Source organism: Talpa occidentalis, unplaced genomic scaffold, assembly GCF_014898055.3.
Source record: "Talpa occidentalis isolate TD23 unplaced genomic scaffold, MPIMG_talOcc4v2.1 talOcc4.7, whole genome shotgun sequence".
In the NCBI taxonomy this organism is placed as follows: Eukaryota; Metazoa; Chordata; class Mammalia; order Eulipotyphla; family Talpidae; genus Talpa; species Talpa occidentalis.
Genome location: NW_023605083.1, coordinates 21,403,544 through 21,429,800, shown reverse-complemented (window position 1 = coordinate 21,429,800; position 26,257 = coordinate 21,403,544). Strand labels below are relative to the sequence as shown.

Genomic DNA, 26,257 nt, shown 5'->3' with positions numbered 1-26,257 from the left:
ACTTTGCTAAACACCAGTCTGTTGCCTTGTCTTTTTGTCTTCTGTAGTGCTGTTGTCTTCAGTGGTTTAGGGCCTGGGAAATCACACTGGTCCATGAGAATTTCTTTATACCAGGATATGTACTTTTCTGTCTCTGGCTTTGTTCTTCACCTTTTTGAAGAAGGAACAAATTGGATAACTCCAGAAGGCACTAGGATATTCCCAAAGCCCAGGGGCCAGCAGTCAGAAGAGTCCTGAGCAAGTCATTTTGTCTCTGAAGCCAGACCAGTTTGAAATAAAGCAGTGATTCTCTAGTTTGCAAGCCCCTTTCACAGTAGCCCAAGGTGTTTAATTTGGCGCTGGTGAAGCAAATGTAACCAGCAAATAAAGTTAGTTGTATCCTAGTAAATAGTTAACAAACAGCTCTCTGAAGAAGGATGGTAGTGGTGGGGAGGGATGGATTCTCTGATTCATTGCGTTTGTAGATTCATTGGTGGAAATAATTTCAATGGCCAGTTTCATACTACCAATATGTGATATCACCCAGCCTCAAAGTGTCAGAAAATTGAATAATCAGCTCTCCAGAGCTTAGCAGAAACCTGCTATAGCTCACCATTGAAAAATAGCTGCAACCTTACCACAAATCAAATCCTAGCTCCAAATTGTACTAGAATTCATTGGATCCTTCACTGCCATACATTTGGATTAAAAAAAAAATAGTTTCACTTAAGAATGTCTTTTGATGATATAAAATCATTACTTTTATTACGTCTTGACCCTTAAGCACACTCCTTTTTAATATTCTGTGTGATAGAAGCCTCCCTGTGGCACAAGGGGCTAAATCTCATCACTTTGAAGCAATCCCCTGGCAGGGAGATAACCCACATGGCGCAGCAGACCTCTCCGGTCTTGCCCGCTGCTCCCTTCAACAGTGTATTTCAGTCAGTCCACCTGTTCTGCTCCCCACTTTGCTGAATCCTCTCACCCCTGTGCTCCCCTGCCACCTCAGGCCTTCACCCCAGCTCTTGTATGAATGAATAAATCTTTTGAAAAAAATGAAAACAAAATTCCGTGTGCTAGAATAGGAAATACAAAAAAAGTATATTCAGTTTGTGCTGAAATATAGTGGGTGTGTTGAGGAAAAGTACTTGTGTGATGTTTGAGTTATCACCTGTGCTATCAACTTTATTTCTTAGAATGCCTTTTTCACTTGAAAGATTGACAAATAATTGTTATTTTGACTTGTGTATTGGCAGAACATTTTCTAAAAAATCAGTGACAGCATTTGTTTTTCTCAGATAAAATTTGAGCTTTCAGAAGGAAAGTTAGAATTTTAGAAAGTTTGTATCTGCCATTATGAAATCCAAGGCAGGTGTCTGTCACTATGTCAATTTCCCAGAACTTAAAGGCTTCTCTGATGAGAGTGGTCATGAAAATAATAAATGTAGCCATTTGATATTTTATAATGAAATGTGTCAACATTACAGATTTTAATGTAACATAGTAGTAGTAGTAGTATAAAAAGTTAATTGAGAAATTTTATAATTCAAATTATAGCCAACCCTTAAGAAAATATGATTTGTAAAGTTTTGGTGTCATATCTTAAGGAATATACCTGATTTCTTAATAGATTATTAAAATACAAAAATATTCCATTACTCAGCATTCAAAAAAGATAAACACATGCAATTTGCAGCAACATGGATGGCGCTGGAAGGGATCATGCTCAGCGAAATAAGCCAAAAAGAAAAAGAAAAATACCGGATGGTCTCACTCATAGCAGGAATCTAGAAAACTTAAATAAGGGACCAGGAAAATGAATATAACAAAGTGAAAATCAAAATCAACAAAAAACTATGAACCAGAGACACTTTTTGGGGGGTGGGGGGCGGGAGGGGAAGGATTGGGGTCAGAATGGGGCGTTTGCAATTGTATGGGGGAATATAAAAATAAAATTTATTATTTAAAAAAAAATAAAAAAATAAAAATATTCCCTCCCCTTTTCAGCTATTTTTGTGTGAGACCAGATTGTGTCTATTAATTTGATCTCTTTAGAAACATCTGTCTCAACATCTTGTGACCTGTCCTATCTGGACTGGCCCTCATCTACCCCAGGAACAGAACTTATATCCCAAAGTCTCTATTTCCAACCAGCTGAGGATTATTTGCTTATTTCCTGGGTTCTACCTCCTGTTTCCTTCATCTTCTGCCTTCTTCTTGGCTTCCTTTCGACATGTGTGGTGAACACCCATACCTTCCTTGGAAAAAATAGTAGAGATGAATTTTTAACATCTCTGTGTCTGAATGTGTTTTTACTTTGTGATGAATTGTTAAATAATTTGGGTTTAGAATTCTGTGCTGGAGTTATTTGCTTTTATAATTTTTTTTTAAAGATTTATTTATTTATGCATACAAGAACTGGTGTACAGGCCAGAGGTGTGGGAGGTGAGAGGATTCACCAGAGACAGAGTGGGGAACAGAACAGGCAGATTTACTGGAATACACCGATGAGGGGAGGAGCAGGTGAGTCAATAAAGGTCTGCTGTGCCATGTGGGTTACTCCCTGAGTAACTCATGCTGAGTGGCTACCGATAGCTTCATAGGTTACAAGTTAACCCCTTGTGCCACCAGGGAGGCCCAGCCTTTATAATTTTTATGCATTGAACCATTATTTTCTTCCGCAGTGTTGATGAGAAATGCAAAATCACCATGATTCCTGATATTTTCTGGAATAATGAAACACTATAGTTTTGTAAGGTCTACATTTTACATATTTAGTGTACAAATTAAGATGTGCTGTAATTGTGAATATAGCAGATTTCACAGATTTAGTATAAAAAATGTAAAATATCTCAATATATTGATCACATGCCAGAATGATAATATTTTGTATTTGTTGAGTTAAAGATTAAAATTAACTTTATCTGTTTTTTAGTGTGGCAAAATATATTTTACATAAATTTATCATTTTAACTATTTTTAGGTAGTTCAGTGGAATTAAGTATATTCATATTGTTGTGCCTTATCATTTTTTTAAAAATATTTATTTATTTATACAAGCACTGGGTACAGTCAGAAGCGCAGGAGGGTGAGAGAATTCACCAGAGCCAGAGCGGGGAACAGAACAGGCAGACTGAGTGAAATACACTGCTGAGGGGAGCAGCGGGTGCAGCAGGAGAGGTCTGTCACCCCATGTGGGACCCTCGCCAGTGGCCGGGGATCGAACCGGCGCTGCAGAGGCTGCGGGCAGCTTCGCAGCCCAGCGCTCAACTGCTAAGCAACCAGGGGAGGCTCTCTTCTGCCCATTTCTTGACTGGATTGTTTACTTTGTTTCTGTTGAGTTGTGTGAGTTCTTTATATATCTTTGTGATCAGTCCCTTATCGGTTGAATGGAGTGCAAAGATTTTTTCCCAATCAGTGGGGTGTCTCTGTGTTTTGGTTAATGTCTCTTTTGCTGTACAGAAGCTTTTCAGTTTGATGTAATCCGAGGTCTTTAGCTTTTCCTTGATTTTTCTGCTTTGGGCGATGATTCTTTAAATATGTTTTTGAGATTTATGTCTAGTAGTGTTTAACCTATATTTTCTTCTATATATTTTATGGTTTCAGGTCTTATGTCCAGTTCTTTTATCCATTTTTAGTTGATTTTTGTGCATGGTGAGTGGTCTAGTTTCATTTTTTGCACATGGTGGTCCAGTTTTCCCAGCACCATTTATTGAACTTATTTTATTTTTTTGAAGAACTGAATTTTGGATTTATTGATCCTTTTTTTAACATCTATTTCATTTATTTCTGCTTTGAAATTTATTATTTCCTTTCATCTAGTGGCTTTTGGGGGTGCTTTTTCTTCTTCTTCTTCTTTTTCCATTTATTCCATGTGGGAGATTAGATTGCCTCTTTGAGTTCTTTCTTGGTTCTGGATATGAGCCTGTATTGCTATATGTTTTCCTCTTATAACTGCTTTTGCTGTCCCATATGTTCTGGAGAGTTGGTTCCTCGTTGTTACTTGTCTCAAGGTATTTTTTAATTTCTTCTTTGATCTCCTTATTGAGCCAGTGGTATTCCAGTAGTGTGGGTTCAATCTCCATGAGGTAGGAGGGTTCCTTGCTTTCTTTTCATGGTTTATTTCTTGTTTGATGCCTTTATGGTCAGAAAAGATAGTTGGTATGATTTTGATTTTAGTATATCTGTTGATGTTTGTTTTTTGTCTCAGTATGTGATCGATCCTGAAGAATGATACATGTGCATTTGAGAATAATGTGTGCTCCGATTTTTTTGGGTGCATTGTCCTACAGATGTCTATTAAGCCCATGAGATCTAGGTCCTTATTTAGAGCTCTGGTGTCCTTACTTATTTTCTGTCTCATTGATCTATTCATTGGTGAAAGTGGTGTGTTGAAATCTCCTACCACATATGTATTTTCTCTAATGTCAGTTTTCAGAGATGATAATAATTGTCTGATATATTTTGGTGCTCCTTTATTTGGTGAATAGATGCTGATGAGTGTTATGTCTTCTTGATGTATTGTCCCCTTAATAATAATGTAGTGACCGTCTATGTGTCTCTTTTTACTTATTTTAGTTTGAAGTCTATTTTATCTGATGTAAGTATAGCTGTTCCTGCCTTCTTTTTGGTCCATTTGCTCGTAGGATTATTTTCCATCATTTTACTTTCAATCTATGTTTATCTTTTGTAGTTAAATGTGTTTACTGCAGACAACAAAAGATTGGGTTCTATTTTTTAATCCAGCCTGGCACTCTGTGTCTTTTTATTGATGAGTTTAGTCCATTTACATTTAGAGTTAATATTGATACACTGGCATCCATATTTGCCATTTTGATTGCCTTTTTATGACTTTATTCCTTACCTTATTTCATTCTTCCTATTCTTTCCTCTGTTGATTTTAGCTTTAGGCTTTCTTATAATATTTTTTTGGAGTGGGATTTAGTGGTAATGAACTTTGAGAAGGTTTTTATTTCTTCTTCATAAAGGAAGAAGAGCTTTGGAGGTAGAGTAGAGTATTCTTGGTTGGCATTTGTTGACTTGAGTTTGTTAAATATGGCTCTGTTATTTTCTGTCTATAGGGTTTCTTCGGAGAAGTCTGATGTCAGCCTGGTTGGCTTTCTTTTATAGGTTATTTGTTTCTTTGCACTCATAGGTTTCATTATTTTTTCCTTGTCTTGGACCTTTGCTGACTTTACTATTATGTGTCTTGCAGTATTTTCCTTTCATTGTGGTAATTTGGTGTTTTTTTTTAATCTTTCTTGTGTCTATTTTCATTTCCTCCTTCATGCTTGGGAAGTTCTCTTCAATTCTCGCTTTGAAGTTTCTCGTTTCCATTGTCTCTCTCCTCACCTTCTGGGATTCCTATGACTCTTATTTTTCCTTTTCTCATGGTGGCAGATAGTTCCTGAAGTGTTTCCTCATTCTTTTTCCTTTGTACTTAACTTGCCTCTTCTTTTTTGATTCTTTTTATGTCTGTATCTTTGAGAGTACTGATTCATTCTTCCATTTCTTCTATTCTATTTTCATGGCTTGTCCCAGAATTCTTGAGCTCCTCCACTAATCTCTGGATATCCTCCAGTTCATTCACTTTCTTCCTGAGTTCATTGATTATGTTCTTATCTCTTTCTGTGTTTTCTCTTAACTCTTTATTTGTTTTCATTATGGCTTTTTGAATTCTTTGTCTGTTAGGTGGAGATATTCTTCCATGTCCAAATTATCAGTTTGTGGAGGTTGACTTTGTTTCTGTGGTGTATTGTTCCCAGAAAGGCCTGCTTGATTATTTATATTTTTCTTTCTTCCCATTGTTAGCCTTCAGCTTTACTCTGTTTGTAGTGTCCCTGTACTGCTGTTGCTGGTGGGCATGACTTCTGCTTTTACTTGCTGAGGCATGGATGTGTCTGCCTGGTGTCTGAGCCACTGTGGCTGGTGGGTAGAGGTGTAGGTGAGGGCTCTTGTAGTTTCCCCCTCCTCTCTAACTGTACCCCTGCTCTAGGCAGGTGGTAGTTCCCTTCATTCTTCCCAGTGTGGGGTCTAGTGGTCTTGTCAGTTGGAGGGGGTGGTTCTTGCAGTTCCCACCTGGGCAGACATCTGGACACTCTCCTGTTGTGGTAGGTGTTGTTCTGAGCTGTGCTTTGCTCCAGGAACCCCTGCTTTTCCTGTCCCCACTGCGTAGGATGGGATCTGAAGTCTCAATCTATGGTAGTCAATAGGCTAATGTAGAGCACTACACCTCCAGACACATGCTGAGGCCAAAGCCATTGGGAGTTGTCTGCAGGCTGGGTGGGATGTGTTTCTCTGTTGAACTGCTAGGTCCCTGTAGGCGTGTCTCAGAAGAATACAGGCACTGAAAGAGAATAAGGAGTGAAAGGACAGATAAGAGGAAAGAGGAGTATGATGCGGAAATGTAAAAGGAACAGGTGAGAGAAGAAAGGGCTAGATCAGAGAGGAGGGCATGTAACAGAAAGAAAAGAGAAAGTAGAGATGGTAATGTTAAAGGGGAAAAAGAAGAAAAAAAGAAGAATTAGAAAACAGAAATACGAAAGATAGAAAGACAACCAGCTGACCAATAAACAAACATACACACAGATGGGGTAGGGGAGAACTGCTTTTCAGCACTCTGATGGCTCCCTATGAGATAGTTATATCTGTTTTACTCTGGTCTCCTGTGGAGTGCCGTAGGACTAGTAAGATAGTCTTCCCAGGGAGAATTTAAAAAAAAAAAAAAAAAAGCACAAAAGGGCACAGAATCAACTGAAGCTGTGGATGTGGGAAGATCTGCACTCTTTCTGGTCCCGTGAAGTAGTTGGGTGGGTGATGGGGCTTCTGTAGCCTCCTTCAGCTGAGAGCTTAGGATACCAAGAGCCCCAACCCCCGCAAACCCCTCCCCCATGTAAGTACCAGCCCTGTGAGGCTCCCCCTGATGACCTTCCTGCTGCTAAGTGTCACTGTTTAAATGGTCCCTCAGGTCTCCAGCGGGGAGTGGGGGGCTGGGGAGGGTGGAGGGGCGGGGAGAGGGAAGCCCCACAACAAAGAGGCTGGTGCCTGGCTCTGTGTGCCTGTGTCAAGGCCCTGTTTACCCACCTGTCACTGTCTAGACATCTCAGATGTCTCAGAAATCTCTGGGTGTCGTCTCCAAACTTTTCCTCTCTTTCTCCGAGACAAAGTAGGCCAGCTTTGTGGATAGGGAAGGGGAGCAGGGTAGGGTATGATTTTTTTCTCTTCCCTTCCCTTGTCTTTCCAAATTTCCTCTGCATCTAGGTGAATCACCAGTGTTGCCAAGTTTATGTAACACATCCGGTCCTGGAACTCGCTGTTATTTCTTCCTAGTAGATGTTTTTATGGGAGAACTTGATCCTAATGTCCCTTCACCACCATGTTGATGACATTGTGCAGTGTCAGAATAGTATTCTGTTTCTGTTTGGGGGAATATATTAGAGCAGAACAAAGGCATAAAGGACAGTTTAAATAATCATATGAAAAATCATGTTTGTGTGAACCTGGGAATGGAGAGAAGTGAGTCAATCAGGAGCAAGGTTAATTCAGACTAAGTTATCTCAGATTGGGAAGCCAGGTTGCTTACATAAATAACTGGGGGAATGGTAATGCCATGCATTGGGTGGAAGAAGCGTGGGCTTGAGGAGGAAGTACTCAATTTGGATGTACTTAATTTGGGGTCCTTATAGTTCATTTGGGTATGGCTCAGGAGAGAAATGTGCTAGAATCCTCTTTCTTGCTGGGTATTTAGCTGTTTAACATTTAGCTTCTAGGTTTTTAGGAGACATGATATTCAGTAAGTATTACTAATGGTCAGTCATTTATGGATAGTGAACATCTTCACTTTGTTAGAAGTGAATTTGGTTAGTGATAATACTATATCTGGCACTCTATACTCTTTTTGAAGTATATCAGACAGGTAAAACAATATCAGCCCTGAGGGCCTCCCTAGTGGTGCAGCAGGTTGAGCACAACACTGTGAAGCTGTCTGCAGCCTCCACAGTTTCGGTTCTATTCCCACCTGGCCAGGGAGATTCCCACATGGTGCGACAGACCTCTCCTGTCTCGCCTGCTGCCTCCCTCAGCAGTGTATTTAGGTCTTTCTGCCTGTTCTGCTCCCTGCTCTGTCTCTGGTGGATTCTCTCACCCTCCCATGCCTCTGGCCTGTACCCCAGTGCTTGTATAAATAAATAAATCTTTAAAAAAAAAATCAGCCCTGAACATTTCATTTGTGTTCCCTCTTATAGCATAAGAAAATGAAATATATATTGAAAATGAAAACTAAACCTATAGAAACAAAAGTTTGACTTGTAAAAAAATGAATAAGAAAGAAAGTCCAGCATTCTCATGAAAGATGAATTTGGGTGTGGCTCAGGAGAGAAATGCGCTATAGCCAATAAAAATATAGCCTACATTAGAATATTGTAGCCAAAATATGTGGTCACATTGGAAAGGGGGTTTGCAATAATAATCACATGAAATTTTACAGCTAGTGAAAAGGTATTCATTTCAGAAATGCTTTTAAATTTGATTGCACTAACTATTCTAAATAAAACTGCTTTTAGAATGAAATTTTCAATCTTTTTTTTTTTTCATTTTGGAATATAAAATACACTCCGTCTTTCTTTAGAAACAAAATATTTTACTTTAAATAAATGGAAAAAAGAGTCAAATAAATTGATCAATTTCATTACAGAAATAGTGCTTAAAGTTAAAACTTTCGAATCTTTGAAAATATATATAAATAGATTTACATATCTGTTACATATATATTATAGTTGCTTGTAATTGATTTAAAATTTCAAGTTTAAACACTGATTTTCTTTGAACAAAGCTGAAGATATTGTGAAATAATTTTACTAAACAGCAGGTATTTTTCAGTGAAAAGAACCATGACATCCTGGCAAAGGTATAATTTTAATAGACTAATGAGCTCTCTGACCAGAGTTGAGTGAGTCTCGTCTGATTTTTACAGTGATAAATTGACTGTGTCAAAATTTGCAATCTCGTCTGGTGAAATATTTTGCTATGAAAGTTTAATTCTCATTTTTTATTTATGAAAGCAGTGGTAGTGTCACAGCAGCTTCTAACATGCTGGCCATTTGGTGTGATTTATTTCAATGGGTGTCATTTGTTGATGTATTTAGTGATTGTTGACCTATATTTAACTCTAAAATCTCTAAGTGGTGTGAAATGTAATAAGTCAACTGCAGTGGTTAAAAAATCAAAAAACAAATAGTGATTTACAGACCTATTCAGATGTCTTTTCCTAACTTTTATGATGTCACCACTTTATATTTGACAGCTGTTGCTTTCAGGGCAATGGAATAGTAATAGCTTTCTTTACTATCGTGGTGATCTATTTAGAGTTATTTTGACCACGAAACATATACATGAAATACACTGAAATCATCTGTCGCTGCATCATTTGGGGATTCCAGATTATTATCATTATAATGAAGGAAGTTGTGGGACAAATAACATTTCTTCCTCTGTTTCACTTACAAACCTTTCATTCAATAAATTCTTGTGAAACTGATCACACTGTTTGTTACATAGTCACAGGGAATAGATGGGCAGGGCCATCCCTCTCATGGGGTTTACATTCAAGAAGAAATTAGATAGTAATAGAGCTTCCAAGTGTGTTATTTGTGGGTTTGGGTTTTTTTGGGTTGTTTTTGTAGTTTTGGAAGACAGAGGAATGGATTAGTTAAAACATCTTTTAAGGCATTTCTTTACAAGAGATGTTTAATAAGCATTTCTGTTTTCTAATATTAGGATATTTATCAAGTGTGGATAATTTGTAACCAAATAGATAGGAATATCAAAAGTGTACATTTTTCAGATGCTATGAATTTTTTTTAAAAGATTTATTTATTTATACAAGAACTGGGGTACAGGCCAGATGTGCAGGAGGGTGAGAGGAATCACAAGAGACAGAGTGGGGAACAGAACAGGCAGACTCACTGAAATACATTGCTGAGGAGAGCAGCGAAGAGAGAGGAGAGGTCTGCCGTGCCTTGTCAGTTGCTCCGCGGCCGGCAGGGATCGAACTGGCACTGCAGAGGCTGCGGACAGCTACACAGCACTGCACTCAATCACCTACGCCACCAGGGAGGCCCAATGCTATGAATTATTTTATGATCACTTTAGAAATGATAATTACCCTCTTTAAAAACAAAATTTTTAAATAGTATATTAACATAAAATTTTGTATTTCTCTTAGCTCACAGCAAAATGAAGTACCTTATGAATAATAAGGCATTCATAATAATGAAACACTATTCTTAATATGTACTGTTTCACCACGGTGAAACAATATCTTAGAGTACCACAGTGTCTTAGAGTACTTTTTAAAGAATTGGGGGATTTTGTTGTTGTTATTGTGACTTTTATAATACACATACAGTAAATGTCATAAACTCAGTATTGCGGCAGAAATTTACTTTAAAATTTCTTTAGGAAGAATCCATTCAGAGAAAATACATTATGGTATTTTATTATTCTTATGGTTCTCAAAATACTTCGTATATGTTTTTCAATAATAATGTGAATGTTGCAGGATATTCGAGTTGGCAGGTCAGCTTGGAACTGAGAGGGAGAATAGTGGCTTAAATGTATTAGAAACAAGAACATTTAAATACTTCTAACTCTTAAATCTGTTTTTACAAGAATCCTTTTAGATAATTAGAAAATGAAGAAGCCAGAAACATGGAAATCACTCCTTTTCCTGGCAGGCACCAAGTTAATATGTGTGCATTTTCAGGCTTCCCAATTTGACAGGGGCAATCATCACTTAATTTAAAAATTCCATTTATCTTAGTGATAGCCTTAGCACTATTGAGTCTCCTTTTCCTGTCTCTGACAGTATTGCTGTTTCTGTGCTCTTTGTCACACACTGATTTAGGATGCGCTGTCCCATAGCTATGGCACATAATACCATGCAATGTACATCCTACATAGATAAAGCATGACAGCCTTTTAACCTCAGCTTGCTGTGCATGCAGAGGGTGACAGCCCACCTGCATTGGGGAAAGCAAACAAGCAAGCATGATGTGTTCATCCTTATTAATATTCTGTTTCTTCCAGAAACATTCTGAGAAAATGACAAGCCAAGAGTTCAGGTTATCAATTTAAGACACAAGAAGCATAGGGATTCTAGCTCCACAGCAGATAAAGCTAAATCGTACTGTTGAAGTTTGATTTGTTTATTTAATGTTAGAAGTTTAATATATAGGTCATATATTAGGCTCTTGGTTCTCTTTTTAAATTTTTATTTTCAAAGACCTGTTTCAGTTATAAAAGCAACATGTATTTGTCATTTAACAAAAATCTGAAATGTATAAAATACAAAGTTAAAGTCATCTCTAGCTCCATATCACTCCACAGAAGTGATCATGTTTGACATATTGGAGTAATGATTCTTGTCTTTGTTTTTTTCTTCAGTGAAACAACTTGGAAAGCTTTTTTCCATACTGCTTTATAATTGAGAGTGTGTTTCAATAGTATTATTGACTATTCATATAGATGATTATCGCACAAATATAAAATCCTGTTTTATGAGATTAGCAGTCTTCCTCTAAAGGTTTTTCTTTCCTTAGCTCTTAGCTAGCCTGCTTTTGTAACATTTCACACACTTTTGCTTTTCTCACTCACTTAGAAACTTTTTAGGCTACATTTTAACAGTTTTTGTAAATAGAGCTTAATCACCTGAGTTGTAGTAAAGATACTACTAACTGGTCTTCAGGGGGTTTCTCAGGTGTGTTCTAATCTAAAAACATTTGATATGATAATAAAGTATCTGAGAGTCTTTAGGATCTGACAATCTGTGTTCACAGTCAGCTCTGCCACAAACCAATTATTTGAGAATGTGTCATCTGTCTTAGCAGTCTGCCTTGTCTTTCATAACAGCTCTCTTAGTATTCCTTCTCTTTCTTTGGCCAAATGGGCTCAGGTTTCTTTGCAGGATCCTCTTCTGTCTATCTCTTGAATACTTATGTTTCCACAGTTCCTATTGAAGCTTTTTTCTCACTCTACATTATTCTCAGAGTTTGTAAAATCAGAATCATAATGATAGAACCTTCTAGCATTAAGTATCAAATAAGGTATGGCTTGTAGACTACTTCCCCAGGGCCTGTTCTCACAGTGTTCAGTAAATGTTCCTCCTTGTTATTATTATGATGGTATTATATTAGTAATATAATAACAAAATGATACTGATATTATATAATTACATACAGGTAGTTTGAAATTTATAAATATTAAATTTGTTTCTACATTCTACATTTGACACATTTTCTCATAAGATATTACAAATAAGTACTAGTTAATTCACAAACGTTTATGTTTTACTCTTGATTTTTGAATTAATTATAGATTCATTGAAAGTCATGAAGTTTCCCCCATTGGTTACAGCTTACCTAATTATAATATAATGTCAAAAACCAGGAAGTTTACATTGGTATAACTTGTGTGTATAGTTGTATATAATCTTACCACTTTTACGTTTGTAATTTTATCACAAGAATTTGTAGTTCTTTAAAAATGGTAAAAAGAAAGGTAAAATTAAAATGGTGACATTGTATTATGGTTAATAACAATTGTCAAAGTGAAAAGAACTCTTGAAACTTAACATAAAATAACCCTATTAAAATTGTGCAAAATTTGATCTAATATGTCTCCCGAAGACATATATGAATAGCACCTAAACAGTTGGCAAGATGCTTAATGTCATTATCCATTAGATAAAGGGTAATATTTTGCCATTACATATTTATGAAATAGTTAAATTAAGTATAATTGACACTACCAAGTTATGTGCTAGTTTGTAGAAACTGAAACCCTCCTACATTGATTGGGATTCAAAATGGCCTGCCACATTGAAAAACAATCTGGAAGTTTCTTCTTAAGTTTCTTATTAAGTCATATAAGTTATCATACCATCAACAATCCCACTTTTAAGAATTTACTGAAGGAAATGAAAATTTATGTTTACATAAAATCTGTTAAATAATGTTTGTAGTGGCTTTGTTCCTGATCACCAAAATCTGGAAACAATCCATTGTTTTCAGCTGTTGAGTGAATGAACAAATGCTGGCACGTTTGTGCAATGTAATGCTACTCACACTGAGAAGGAACAAGCTATTGACACCATCAACATGGATCAATACATTATGCTATGTGAAGGAAGCTTGGCTCATCAGGCTCCATACTGTACAATACCATTCATACTATATTTTTTTTTTTTTTTTTTTTTTTTTTCTTTTTTTTTTTTAATAACACACCTTTTTTTTTTTTAAGATTTTTTTTTAATAGAGGCATGTTTTTCTTTATTTGTTTGCTTGTTTGTTTTGTTTATACATGCACTGGGTACAGTCAGAAGCGCGGGAGGGTGAGAGAATTCACCAGAGCCAGAGCGAGGGGCAGAGAAGGCAGAAGGACCGAAGTACACTGCTGAGGGGAGCAGCGGGCGGCAGGAGAGGTCTGCGCGCCATGCGGGACCCTCCTCCGGTGGCCGGGGAGCAGCCGGGCATCGAACCGGCACCGCAGAGGCCGCGGGCAGCTTCACAACCCAGCGCTCTACCGCTGCACCACCGGGGAGGCCCCATTCATACTATATTCTGAAGAAAAACTGAAAATGATGGAAAAAGTGATTAGTGCCATGGACTGTTCTAGGGTGAAGTGATTGACCACAGTGGGACATAAGGGAAATGTTTTGTCCTGGTGGAATTGTTGTATATCTTGATTGTGATGGTGGAGGTTGCATACTATTCTTAATTTTATAGAAGCATATACATTACAGGGTGAATTTTACTCTCTGTTAATTACATTACAATTAAAAAATAAAGTGTCAAACCTAGCATTACTGGATTGACTTTGGAAATTACTAACTACACTGGTGATAGCTCCATGGCATAGGGAGAAGGTAAGTGTGACAAAAGAAAAATAGAAGAAAAATTGAAAGTACAGAATGTAGGTTGTAAGAGAAAGGGAAATGCTTATTAGGCAAGTGAGAGCTAGAGTCCAGGTTTGTAAACATCCCTCTCCACACTCAGTGTTTACTCTCCTGCTGGGCAACGTTGGACTTTGGTGGGTGGAATCTTAGGCTTAGAAGGCTTTTCACATAGTTCTGATTTAGCAATTTCTATAGCTAAAATTGTACTGCCAAAATCATTCCTAAGAAAGATACTAATTTTGGTTTCTACAGCTTCATCTTTGTAATTGTTAATCTCACTGAGGATTAAGTGAACTATTTGTTACAAAAGCACAATGGACTGAGTAAGTATCAATTATTAATGGACATGAAGTGGTGATGTCGGCTGTTATTCCATAGAAGAGAAATAAAAAGCTTAAAGTGTTTTTGTTATATTGGCAATAATTGAAGAGTGATGTTGTATCTGACCTCCTGATCCAAATCCTATGCTCTTTTCTACTCGGGTATACTATCCTTAAGGTAGGTAGTTTTCTGATCTTAAAGGCTGAAAACAAATGCAGGTATGTGGAAGTTCATAGTTTCCAGTATTTTCCATGAAAAATGATCATCTCAGTTCAGGTATACTACCAGATTTTTGTTTCCTTCTGTTTTCCATCTCAGAGGACTTTCAATGTGTGCAGTACTATAAATGGCTGTCTGCATTATTTACGTCCTTGTGAAAGAATGGTGGGGCGTATTCTTAAATTACAAGATTTTCTCATATGATGTCATTAGCCTTTTAGGGCCCGTCAAACTCTAGTTCTCCCTTGCTTGGCGTCAGATATGTTGGAAAGCTTTGACAAACAGTTGGTATGTCATAGACAGCTAAAAGCCTCCGAGAAGTGCATAGAGACATGTAAATCTATCATCTAAATAAACTACAGTAGTGGCAGGTGACTCAGAACTCTTAACTCACAGTGATGTGGGCACAAGGTTTTGTTAACCGCAAATGGCATTTTAACATTGACAGTTGTTAAAAAGACAGTTCTAGACAGGAATTTACTATCTAATGAACTGCAAACTAAGCTTGCCTTCAAAGGAAAAGACTAGTGCATCTTACTTTATAGAGAAGTCAGTTGTTCTTGTGTGTATTTCCTAACATCTTATTTTTTTAATTCAATAAGCAATTTTTATTTAACCTCTTCCTGAAAATTGACCAGCATGAAAACTTTGGTTGTAGAATGTTGAAAGGATTGGCATGGTAAAGAAAAGGAGAGCCAGGCTAAGTTTCTCACAGGCAGGAAATTTATTGCGCTCCCAGGTGAAGTTCACGGAGTGGGGATCAGTGAAGTCGTGCCTCTTGTCAGGGGAAGGGTCGTTCTAATAGGGTGAGGAGAGGTTAGGTGGGAAAACTGGGTTGGCAGGGCGGGGAAACAGGTTTAGGTGGGACAAAGTTGTTTGTCGTGGAGCCACGAGTTGTTTTTCTCCTGTTTATGGCTTCAGTTTCGGTTTGATGGTATCGGTGGTACTGGTGTCAGGGCCATCTTGTTTTTTTCTATGTGGGCTTCCTCATTCCTGGCCCCTGCATTGACCTTTTAAATGTTACATACAATTTGGATTTGACCACTTTACTTTTATACTTGTGAGCAAGCCTTACTAAAGTCCACATTATTGCCTTTACAATTTTCATATACTTTTGAGGGATTCCAGGTACTGCATTAAATTCAGCATTAATATTTAACTTGGTCTACCCTTGCAACTTTTAATTATTTGAGTGTCATTATTAAGAACAAATGACTGCAGTGAGTAGTTTTGCCAAACCTTTTGTGATTTCATTAGACATTAGTGAATGAGCTTAACTGACCTTGTTTCTTCTGTATAATCAAAATGCATGTTGTACATGAAAAGGTTCTGGGTGTTGTGAATTTGGTGGTTTACAGAGACCTCAAGACATCTGAAAAAAACCTTTTATCATAAATGGTGAATGGATTATTTCTATCCTTGAGAGAATGATGGGCTCCTTTGTTATGTGAGCCTCTTTGTTAAGCAAAAGATGGACTATGAAAAAATTTCCCCCAAATGGACTTGTAGGAAAACACTCATTTACTATGGTGGGCATGTCATACAAGGAATTGACTGTTAGTCAAACAGTTCTGTACTCAGTGTTTGACCATTGTCACCCAAAACAAATCCCTGAACTTCATACCTCTTTGCACCTAGTAAGGTAGCTATTATTCCTCCTGTCTCTGCTGCATTGTTTATGCTTTGCATTTCTTTTTTAATTTGACTGACCTGCCAAGCCTGTTTGACCTAATTAGGAAGAATAAAGTAGTTGGTGGAGAAGAGATCCCTTCTCTTACTCGTTTTATTTAATCATTTTGAAAGATTTTTGTTTGGAAAACAAATTTGAGGGCAACAGTTTATCTTCTCAGTAGTCTTCAAATAAGTCAACCCTCATTTGTTCTGAATCACAGGAAAGAGCAACAGCAGTACAGTTCAGGGGATAGAACAACATTTGTCGCATGTGTGCCCTGCACAGGGTGTTATGGCCATGCCATTACATGTGTCACTTGGTGGCACCCAACTGTGCATTCTATATTTCAATCTCCACTTTGGTAGTCTCTGTTCTAGGCATCCTTCTGTGATGAAACAACAGTAAAAACAATAAAACAAAATTTTTGCTCTCATGCTGCTTTATGCTAGGCATTATTCCAATCCATTTAAGGTATACATATTGTTTAAGTGCCTGAGCTGGGATTAAATTTATCTGTATCATGCAGAAGCCCTTGCTCTTTGCACTAAAATTTATTAATGTCTGATATAGTGGACTTTTGAAATTTATAATACATTGTATTTTCTAGGGTAGACTAAGAATCTAGACTCAGCAACAACAATGATAATGAAGGCTTACTGTGAAAACTACAGTTCAAGAGGAACTGGGAAGTTACATTTCTTCCCCCCACTCCTGCACCCTACCTTTATTTAAGAGGCTGTTTGTCATCCTAGATGAGAATAGCCAGCATCATCTCTAGTATTGGAACACAGTAGTTCCTGCCTGAAAACAGTCCATGGAGTTTTTCTAAGATTTGTCACCTGTTGTTTTTTCCTTTAGTACCTTAGGACATTGTGCTTTTGTAATCTTAAATTTTCTGTGTTAACTTAAAGTGTGGATAAAGCTCTCTTTTGATTGGTGTATTTTTCCAAGATATATTTTGGAATCTGCCTGTTGTAATTGAGTCCAACATCTATCCTGTCATAACTTCAAAAATTGTGATTGGAATCAAAATCTTTCCAAGGTACATCAAGTTAATGATTTTGGTACATCCTGGGGTCGCCTCCTATAGCATGAAGGAATTTTAATAGGAGACTTAGAGCTGTTAATTCTTCAGCACATCACAGGCCCAGAGGCTTGCTTCCTGAGGAGTCTTGTTGTATTTCTCACCTTGAATCCTGCCTTTCTACTGCACATCAGAGCAACTGAACCTATTTTGAATTTTGGTGAAACTATTGCTCATTCATCAAATTTCTGTCTGGGTGATACATGTTTTTGGAAAACAGATGTGGGGAAACCAGGCTGACAGATGTTGAAAAGGGACCTGTTGTTGAAGCTCATGTTATCACACATGCTGTAGGAAGAAGGGTTGTTAGCATTCTGAACAGAACACCTACAATCTGGTGAATTAAAGATGCTGTTGGCATGGATCTTGGATTAATCTTTGTAGCTTCATTTGCTTGCTTTGGAGGTAATTAAAAGTTGTTGTTCTCTCCTCCCACTGATTAAAAACAAAGGTAAATATAAGATGGGGGTATCTTATATATCATAGTGGTTAGTGAGATATAGTAGTGTTTCTGTGCTGCATGTTCTTTTTCAGTTTGGCTGCTCAGTACCAGGTATCCAAGTAATTCTCCAACAACTCTTTGAGGTTGATGTGATTATTTCTACTTTGCATTTGGTAAAACTGAGTTCAGTTATTTGAGCTTGAAAAGCCACTCAAATAGCAGTACTCCTTACCCTTAACCTCAGTGCTGCCTGTGTTATTTCCAGAGTTAAGCACAACATGGATAAAGCAGGATCTCCGACTCAAAGGCACACCTTTAAACTGCATCTTAACCCCTGAGTCTTTCATCACGAGTCCTGGGTCCAGCAGTATGAGAAGTCACCCCATCAAGTCAATATAGTGAAATACATTTTCAGTGTCCCAGAACAGTCATGCTAGGGAGAAAAGCATCTATACCCACTGTTCTGTTCTGTGTCGTGTTCAAATATCAACCGGAGCCATGGCAAAAAAACATTCAGCACATACTTGGGCTATTTTTTGTTGTTGTTGTTGAATGTACTTTCCCTCTCCTGGCATCTGTCCTTTTGCAACTGAGTCCATCATCTCTCCAATAATGGCCTCAAAAAATGTGATTGGAATTAAAATCTTTGGGTTTCTCAGTTTCCTCAGCCAGCAAATACTTGGACTCTGGACTCGGGGACCTCCAGTCTCCACATATGAGTATCTCTGGCACAATTGGAAAGGGGGGGGGGAGTTTTCAACATGTTTATTAAATTCCTGCCAATAGCATTTCCTCATAAGTCATGTTTTGATGAAAAAATAAAGAGAAATTATATAAACAGAATGTTTCCCAGTTATTTAAAATTGAACAGGGAAAAGACTTGAAAGAAACATGCTATATAATTGTTGCCTCTGGATGGCAGGATATTGGGTGACTTAAAAAAATTTATACATACTATTGTATAATTTGCAGCTTTTGCATTACTTATAAAATTAAAGGGAAAAATAAAGTTTAAAATTGGAGGAAATGTTATATAAATACCTTGGTCTTTTATAAGGTCCTGTCTTGTGACCCCTGTAGGTAGGGGACAAGGCTATAGCAGAGTATCCATGAGTTTCCTCCCTTTGTCTTAATTATAAACTCCCTGAGTTATCTTTCTCTTTTCCTATTTTAGACACATTTTTTTAGTAATGTTCACAATTCCAGATTAATCTTCTCCTTAATGGTGCCTTTCAACATGAAAGATTTCCTTCTGATGTCTTCGTTACTAATTTTCAGAGAATACTTATTTTACTTGCAAGATCTATATTTTTTTATGGTTCTCATTATTCTTTGTTATTCTAAAAGTTTGTAGTTTAATTAAATTGTATATAAATTGCCCTTCTCTTTTTCTAGAGGTTCCAAATTCAAGAAATAACTTAAACTCAAAATACACTAAAATTTCTGTCCTTGCTTACTGTGTTCTTAATATCCTGAAATTAATCTATAATTCTCTGTCAAACATCATTTACATACTTTTGGAGGTGCCTACACCAAGCCCATGTTTGATGATTCACTGGGAGGACTCACAGGACTCAGCATATCAGTTCTTACAGCTGTGGTTACAGGGAAAGGATACAGAGCAAAGTCAGCAAAGGAAGAAGACACATAGGGATGAAGTTTGAAACAAACCAATGCAAGTTTCCAATGTCCCCTTCCAGTGGAGTCACATAGGACTCCTTAATTCTCCTTGGAACAAGTGTGACAATCAGAGAAACTTATTAGACAGTCGGCACTTCTGGTTCTTACTGGCACTTGATCACACCCTTTGGCTGGCATGTAACTAAATTTCAGATTCCCAGAAGGAAGACAAGTTGTTAGCATAAACTATATTGTTTACATTATAGAAATAGGTTAGGCACAGTGATCATTCTTATCAGGGAATTGCAGCAGCACCGGGTGGAGAGAGGGTTTCCTCCCAAAATTCAAGTTCTGCGTGGACCAAGTTCTGCAACATCTGCATGGGCTAGCTTTGTCATCTGAGGCCTGCTCTGCTACCTCTTTTCTACATAACAGTTGATAAAAAGCTAGAACTATCCATTCATATCATAGGTAAAAATGAATTTACTGGAATAAAGAGAATGGCCCTGATATGTACATTAACTTGTAAGAGTAACTTTGGACATACACTCTCTAGTTTCTGTAAAATGTGCTAGTGCTTTGTACATTACAACTATGTAGTCCTATGTGTTTTTAATTATTTTTTACATAAGTGATTCTAAACTGGAGTCTATGTACCTGTCCTCGAGGTAAAATGAATGAAGTGATCTGAGAGAATTAATTTCTAGACCCTCAACTTTCTTATATAGTCTTTCCTCATATTGATCTATTGATCAGTACAGGAATGAACTTTGGGAGGGGCTGTTAGTTCTTTCCAACTACCCCGCTTGGTTTACAGGACAAATACTGTACTTTCAGGTAAACAAAAAGGCAGATTCTGAGGCTCAGTCTTGAGAGAGAAAAGCAAAAAGAGACTAGGTAATAAATACTTAGGAGGACAACACATTGTTTCTTTTGCACCATAAATTCATTATAGAAGTTAGACCTTATTTACAAGTTTTTTTCTGAAATTCAGTGTCCCCTTCCTTAAACCATGCATATCTCTCAGCTACACACTCATACCCACAATTGCCTTGTAGCTGGAAGCTTTATCAAAGATAGAGGAGCAGAAATAACAAGGCTTGGTTCCTATACATCCCCACATGCTCTCCTCCATAGGCAAAGACCACAGAACCCTGTGTTGAGAGGACAGCACTTTTGTGAACACAAGTCCCTGAATAACTATTTAGGAGTGCTACCCTACTGAAGTATTTGCTAGCCCACCGCTATTACATGAGTCAGAAATGAATTTTTATTTTGTTTGAGCCATTATATAGTTGGGACTTTTATTTTACCTTGATGTACTCTTATGATTGTTTATTAGAGTTAGAGTTCAAAAATGAGATATTTGATATATTGGGGATGCATATTAACATGCTTTTTTATTTTAATTGAATTCAGATATTTTCTGATAGAAAATAAAACTGTTTTGCACATTAGTTTGAAAATGAGGACTCCCTTTGTCAATTGGATTGTAGATATTTCACGTAAATTAAACTTAATCTGAAATTCCAAATTTTGACAAAAATATGTTTAAAGCACATGATAATTACATCCTGTGCTGGAAAATACTGTCCTTCTTTTCAATCTTAAAATTATAAAAATAAAATTGGTAAGTATTAACTTTAACATATGCAAGGAGAGATAAGTTTCCAAAATTCTTTTATGGGATTATAAGCAAAAAATATTTGAATATCACTAGTATATAAAAGTGGTCTTCTGGCAAGCAGTTTAAATGAGTGTTGGTTGACCTGATAAGTAAACAGGCAGTTTAGTTATTCATTACGTAAGCGAGCTAAATGTCCAGGGCAAGTCTAAAGCAAATGACAGAGACTGATGCTACAGCTTGAACAACTGCTGTTGTAAGTCTTCCAAATTACCCTCTTAAAATATTTGTAGGTTCTCATCAGGTGGGTGAATGGAAAGGTTGAGTAAGTGATCTTTCTGTAAGGAATGTATGCGTGGGGGATTACTTCACTTAGTGCTGCCAGTAAACCTGAAATTTTATTGTTCCTTCTCCTTCCCTGAATCTCTTTTATGTGCCAAGGAGACACATAGATATGGGATGGACCTCGGGACCTGGGCCACCTGTTTGTAGCAAGGAAATTGAAGAATAACTAGGTGACTGAAGTCCTAAAGGAAGGACTTAGTCTAACAGAATGCAATTTCCTGAATTTATGATTTGGCAGCCCTGTTGCCCACAGTTTTAAATAACATAAAGGAAACAAACCTACCTGTGCCCCACATAGCATACCATACTCACTGCAAACCAGGAATAGCAGAGGGATAGATACCTGAGCTGTCGTTCTTGTGTAGATATGTAAGAGATCAGAGGAAATCATCAAATCTCACAGGTGTTACTACACCAGTGACTAAAAGTGTCTCCAGGAGTATGTCCCTGGCATTCATTCACTTTGAAGAAACTACATGTCAGAACCACACCTGGCCTTTCTGTTGAAAAACATTAAACACTTCTTGGGCCAGAGCCAGCAGAGGTGATGGAGAAATCTGGAAAATAGAAAAACTGCACCGCATGAGGAATAGGAAGACAGACCTCTTTTTAGTGATGCAAAGAATCCTTTGGGTTTCCAGTGTCTGCAAAACAAGGGTCTAAAGCTTCCCCCCCCCAAAGTTTTTTTTTTTTTTTAAATGTATACAAGAACCAGGGTATAGGCAGATGTGTGGTAGGGTGAGCAGATTCACCAGAGACAGAGCTGGGAACAGAGCAGGCGGACTGACTGAAATACACTGCTGAGGGGAGCAGCAGGCAAGACAGGAGAGGTCTGCTATGCCATGTGGGTATCTCCCCGGCTGGTCAGGATCAAACCGGCACTGCAGAGGCTGCGGACAGCTTCACAGTGCTGCACTCAACTGCCTGCACCACCAGGGAGGCCCTAAAGCTTTGAAGATGAGTTCAGAGCAGCAAATGTTACATGATAGACCAGGTGCTCGTAAGAAATGGCATGTCAGAAACTCAAAGGCGAGGGGAACTAACATCCTAAATTTCTTATGCTCCTTCAGAAATTGCATGAGAGTAAGAACCCAAAGAGCAAATTGCTGGCTGAAAGGGATCTTTTGGAGGAAAAATACCTAATATTTGGTGGATGATATTTAGACAACAGGTGCCTTCTGCTTGGCCTGCATTTTACCCTCTGAATGGCATCATGCATGATGGCTCTGCATGAGTAGTCATCCTTCACTGGAGAGTCTTTCATTCCTCCTGGTCAGATACTGTGTGACTTGTTCATCATTGTACCACTTGAGCCTCTTGTCGGTTTAGTTCCATAATAGGGAAAGATTCAAATAGTGGATGGATACACCAGTATTAAGTTTTCTCTCTAGCTTAGCCCAGAATGACACAAAGGAATGCAGACCAGTGTCTGTTTATCCAAGTTTCGTTTCAAGATCTCTAGCAGTTAGGATTTAGGAGAAGCTAAGAGAGTCTAGTAGCATTGTTAGTGATACTGTCTGTGATCAAGATAGGACCCTTGATCACTCACCCTCATTGGGTCTGCCAGAGTCTTAACAGTTCAGGTCCTATCTGGGGTGAGTGTGGAAAGGATAGGGCTTTCCTGCATCCATTTGCAGAGAGGTAGAGCTCTGATTCTCCCCACCACGCTGTGAGCCCCAGGATACCTCACTGGGCCATAAGCAGTCGTTTTCTGGCTAGAGTCTGCTTTGCTGTTGCAGCTCTGTCTGCTGACTTGACACTTCATCTTGAGACTACTGGGCTGTCACACTCAACTCCAGATCTCACACTGCTTTAGAGCCACTTCCTCCAGGGCAGGAAACTCTACTGGGAATAAAAAATGAAACAGGCAATTTTGTCAAGCACTTGCAGTAACAAAACAGAGAGCTGACAGTAGTTTATGTCTATTGTTCAATACAATGAACGATCAAGTTGTATGTAATAAAAGAAAATTGTCGGATTTAGAAAAGATGATAAAATATAGCACCAAACGTTAAAGGTTTTTTCTTCACTTAGTATTTATTTGGTACCCATTGTTTAAGGGTTTAATCTCAAGTAGGGATGTGTTTGTATGTATGTATGTATGTAATACATATATTTAGTATATGTGGATGTATGTATTTGTGTTTGTCTGGGGAGAGAGTTGGTAATATCTTACTTCAGTGTTTCTATGCAAAGGACAGAATACCAGGAGGGATCTTGTCCTAATTCTGCTGCTGGATATGAAACTTGAAGCAAGGAATTTAAATTCTAGGTGTCTAATATTATTTGCTACCTGTAAAATTAGATAGTCATATCTAACATCCAGAGGCATGAGGAATATAAATTACTGCATGTAAATTGCCTTAGGCAAATGAGACAAGGTGGTATAAGTTAAATGGTAAAATTGTTAGACAGATTATGTTCCTTCCATATCATCCCTGCTCTCAAAGTAAAGATAGGAGAGGTCTAGTCACTGTACCTCTGTGAGAATTTGGGTCCAAGCCTTAAGGTTGTTTTTTTTTTTTCTTTTCTGGTTAGGAAAAGATTGAATGAGTAAAATCTTTGTGTAAAGATAAGATTACAAAGCTTTGGAGAATTGTAGGAAATATTAAATTGATGGTCTATGGTATGCAGGAGCAAGAATTACTCAAATTATCACCTTTAGGTTCCTGTAATCAAGTGTCTAGCAAAGACAAGACTTGTGTGACCAAGCATTTGCTGCCATAGAACATTTTAGTGAAAATAAGGAATTTAATGGAGTTAGTTGGTTGCTTCTAACATGCTGGGGGACTTAGGGAAAGAAAATGATGAGCTTGGGGCTATTAATTCAATGATAGTGGTAATGACCTGTGTTGCTACTAAACTGAAGCTGCGGGAACCACTGCGTGGTGCCACCAGCTCTCTGCTTTCCCATCTGTGAGGATGGTGTGGCTCAGAAAGGGGCTTTTCCCTCAACCTGGGTCTCAGATTAAAGAAGAGCTGGAGCAGAACTACAACTGACATTTGACATGAACAAGTAACAAAGGTTTTGTGTGGTTAGCCACTGAGATTTTGTTACTAGAGCAAAGATGGTTAATACGAAGTCTGTTATCGTTGCTTTTGGAAAATGCCATAATATGGCCTACTATGTTCATAGGCTTATTCTTTAATACTGTTCCAAGCATTGATTATGTTCTCATGCCACTAAGTGCTCCCCAGTAGCACATTGTATATATTTTACACAGCTCTTTCACTTATGAGCTTCTTCCTTCAAGGTCAACACTGTGTGATCTTGTTGGAATTCCAAGTTCCAACCGCTTCCCTGTGCCTCAGTATCTTTACCTGTAAAATGGGAGTATTACCATTGCTTAGCTCATTGAGCTTAGAAGATTAAGGGAATAGGTATGTGTAACACCCTCACAGCAGTATCTGACATGATGTAGTAAATATTTACTAAATTTATAAATTTCTGAGTGCTTACCATATTCCAGGTTCTGAGCAGTTACTTATAAGTGCTTACAAGAATGAATAAGAACATAATGGCTCCAATGTTCCTAGAGCTCATAATTCTAGGAAGAGAGGTGTTAAGTAATCACTTATGAAGAAGTGTAGTGCCCCTTAAATGTCCATCAGGAACACTAATCTAATTTGAAAGGTCATGAATGATGACTCTGAAGGAATGACATTTAAGAACTACAAAATGAGTAGGTGTAGCCAAGTGGAAGGGTAGGGATTGCTAGGGTAGTTACCTAGGTAAAGAAAGTGGTATATTTGAGAGTTGAAGGAGTGGGCACGTAGGGATCTGAAAGAAGCCAGTGGGGAAGAAATAGAAAGGGGCTGAGGTCACATAGGATAAGGAAGGGACTCTGGAAGGGTGGTAGAAAAGAGAGCGATGGTCTTCCTGATATGTCTTGGCCATTGTGTGGCAGTAAACAATCTTCTTCAGGCCTCAGTTCCCACATTTCTAAAATAAATTATTAGTTCAGTTCCAAAAGTCCTTCTCTAGGATTTTTATTTCCTTTTGTTTTCTTTGTTTCAAAGAGTCAATGAGATTGTGTCAAAAGTTGTTTCTAATAAACTCTAATTGCTTAGAGAAAATGAAGAGGAACAGCAGAAAAGAGGGGAGAAATAGACTCTTTCTGGTCTGATGCTTAACCCAACTTATACACTGTAAAATGTGTAGTGGTGATGGCTGACCTGAGCAGCTCTGGGTCCTTGGATGACATTTCATTTTGCTTGCATATGGCATCATAGTGAAAACTCCTGCTAGACACAGAAAGGTAAGAGTTCAGGATATGGTCCAGCACCCACCTCTGTTCATAGGATTGTGGGATTTTTTTATGTTTTCTTTTTTTCTGTTGTGTTTTTCTTCTCAGACTGCATGGTGGGATAATCTTAGCATTTATAGAAAACAGTGCTCCCCCACTGGGCTTTTATGTTAACCCCTCCTGATGTGAATAGAGCATGCAGTGGAGAAGCTCAGCTTTTTTTCTTTTTCTTTTATTTCTTTATTTATTTTAAAAAAATTTTAAAAAGTTATACATCTCTGGTAGATTTCAGTTCGGAGCAAGCAAGAACTTTTTAAAAATGATCTCAAATTGGTAGATATTTCTGTATTTTAAAATGCCAAGGCCCTAATTGTGAATTTCTAAGATCACACAGGATTTGGAATGTGTGTCCTCATGTATCTACATTGATTGCTGCAACTCTAGCATGGGAATAGTTACTGCTCTATTGAATAGATGTGCCTCCTATCAGAGAAGGGATAATTATCTACATTTTGTTCTGTGTTTCTCGTTGGAATCTTTATCAAAAAGTAAGGCTAGCAGAGACAGGAGAGTCCACTTTAGTATAGACTGCTCTAAGATAGACATTCACCTCACTCAGTTCCTGTCCCTCCTTGCCCAGCTAGCCACACTGCCCCTGGGAAGTAGATGCTGTGCTGGGGCCACCCTGCCGACCCTTTATTGTGTATAAGCTACTGTCAGAGTGCTCTTCTCCTTGAACTGCAGCATCTCTGG

At 37.9% G+C, this 26,257-nt stretch overlaps 1 protein-coding gene and 1 long non-coding RNA gene across 14 annotated transcripts in view; one reads left to right on the top strand and one right to left on the bottom strand.

Moving 5' to 3' along the window:
- KDM4C (lysine demethylase 4C) overlaps positions 1-26,257 on the top strand; it is a 415,273-nt gene that overhangs the window by 316,898 nt on the left and 72,118 nt on the right. The gene's annotated exons all lie outside the window — the stretch shown is intronic.
- The window catches only part of LOC119231993 (uncharacterized), a 42,449-nt gene continuing 38,718 nt past the window's right edge, over positions 22,527-26,257 (bottom strand). For 2 of the 5 annotated variants that reach the window (XR_008549641.1, XR_008549642.1), the window contains 2 exons: positions 25,434-25,499; positions 22,527-23,102 (listed from right to left, as the gene is read on the bottom strand). This is a non-coding gene — a long non-coding RNA (uncharacterized LOC119231993). The remainder of the gene's footprint in view (positions 23,103-25,433; positions 25,500-26,257) is intronic. The other 3 variants (XR_008549643.1, XR_005121973.2, XR_005121974.2) reach the window with 3 other exon arrangements.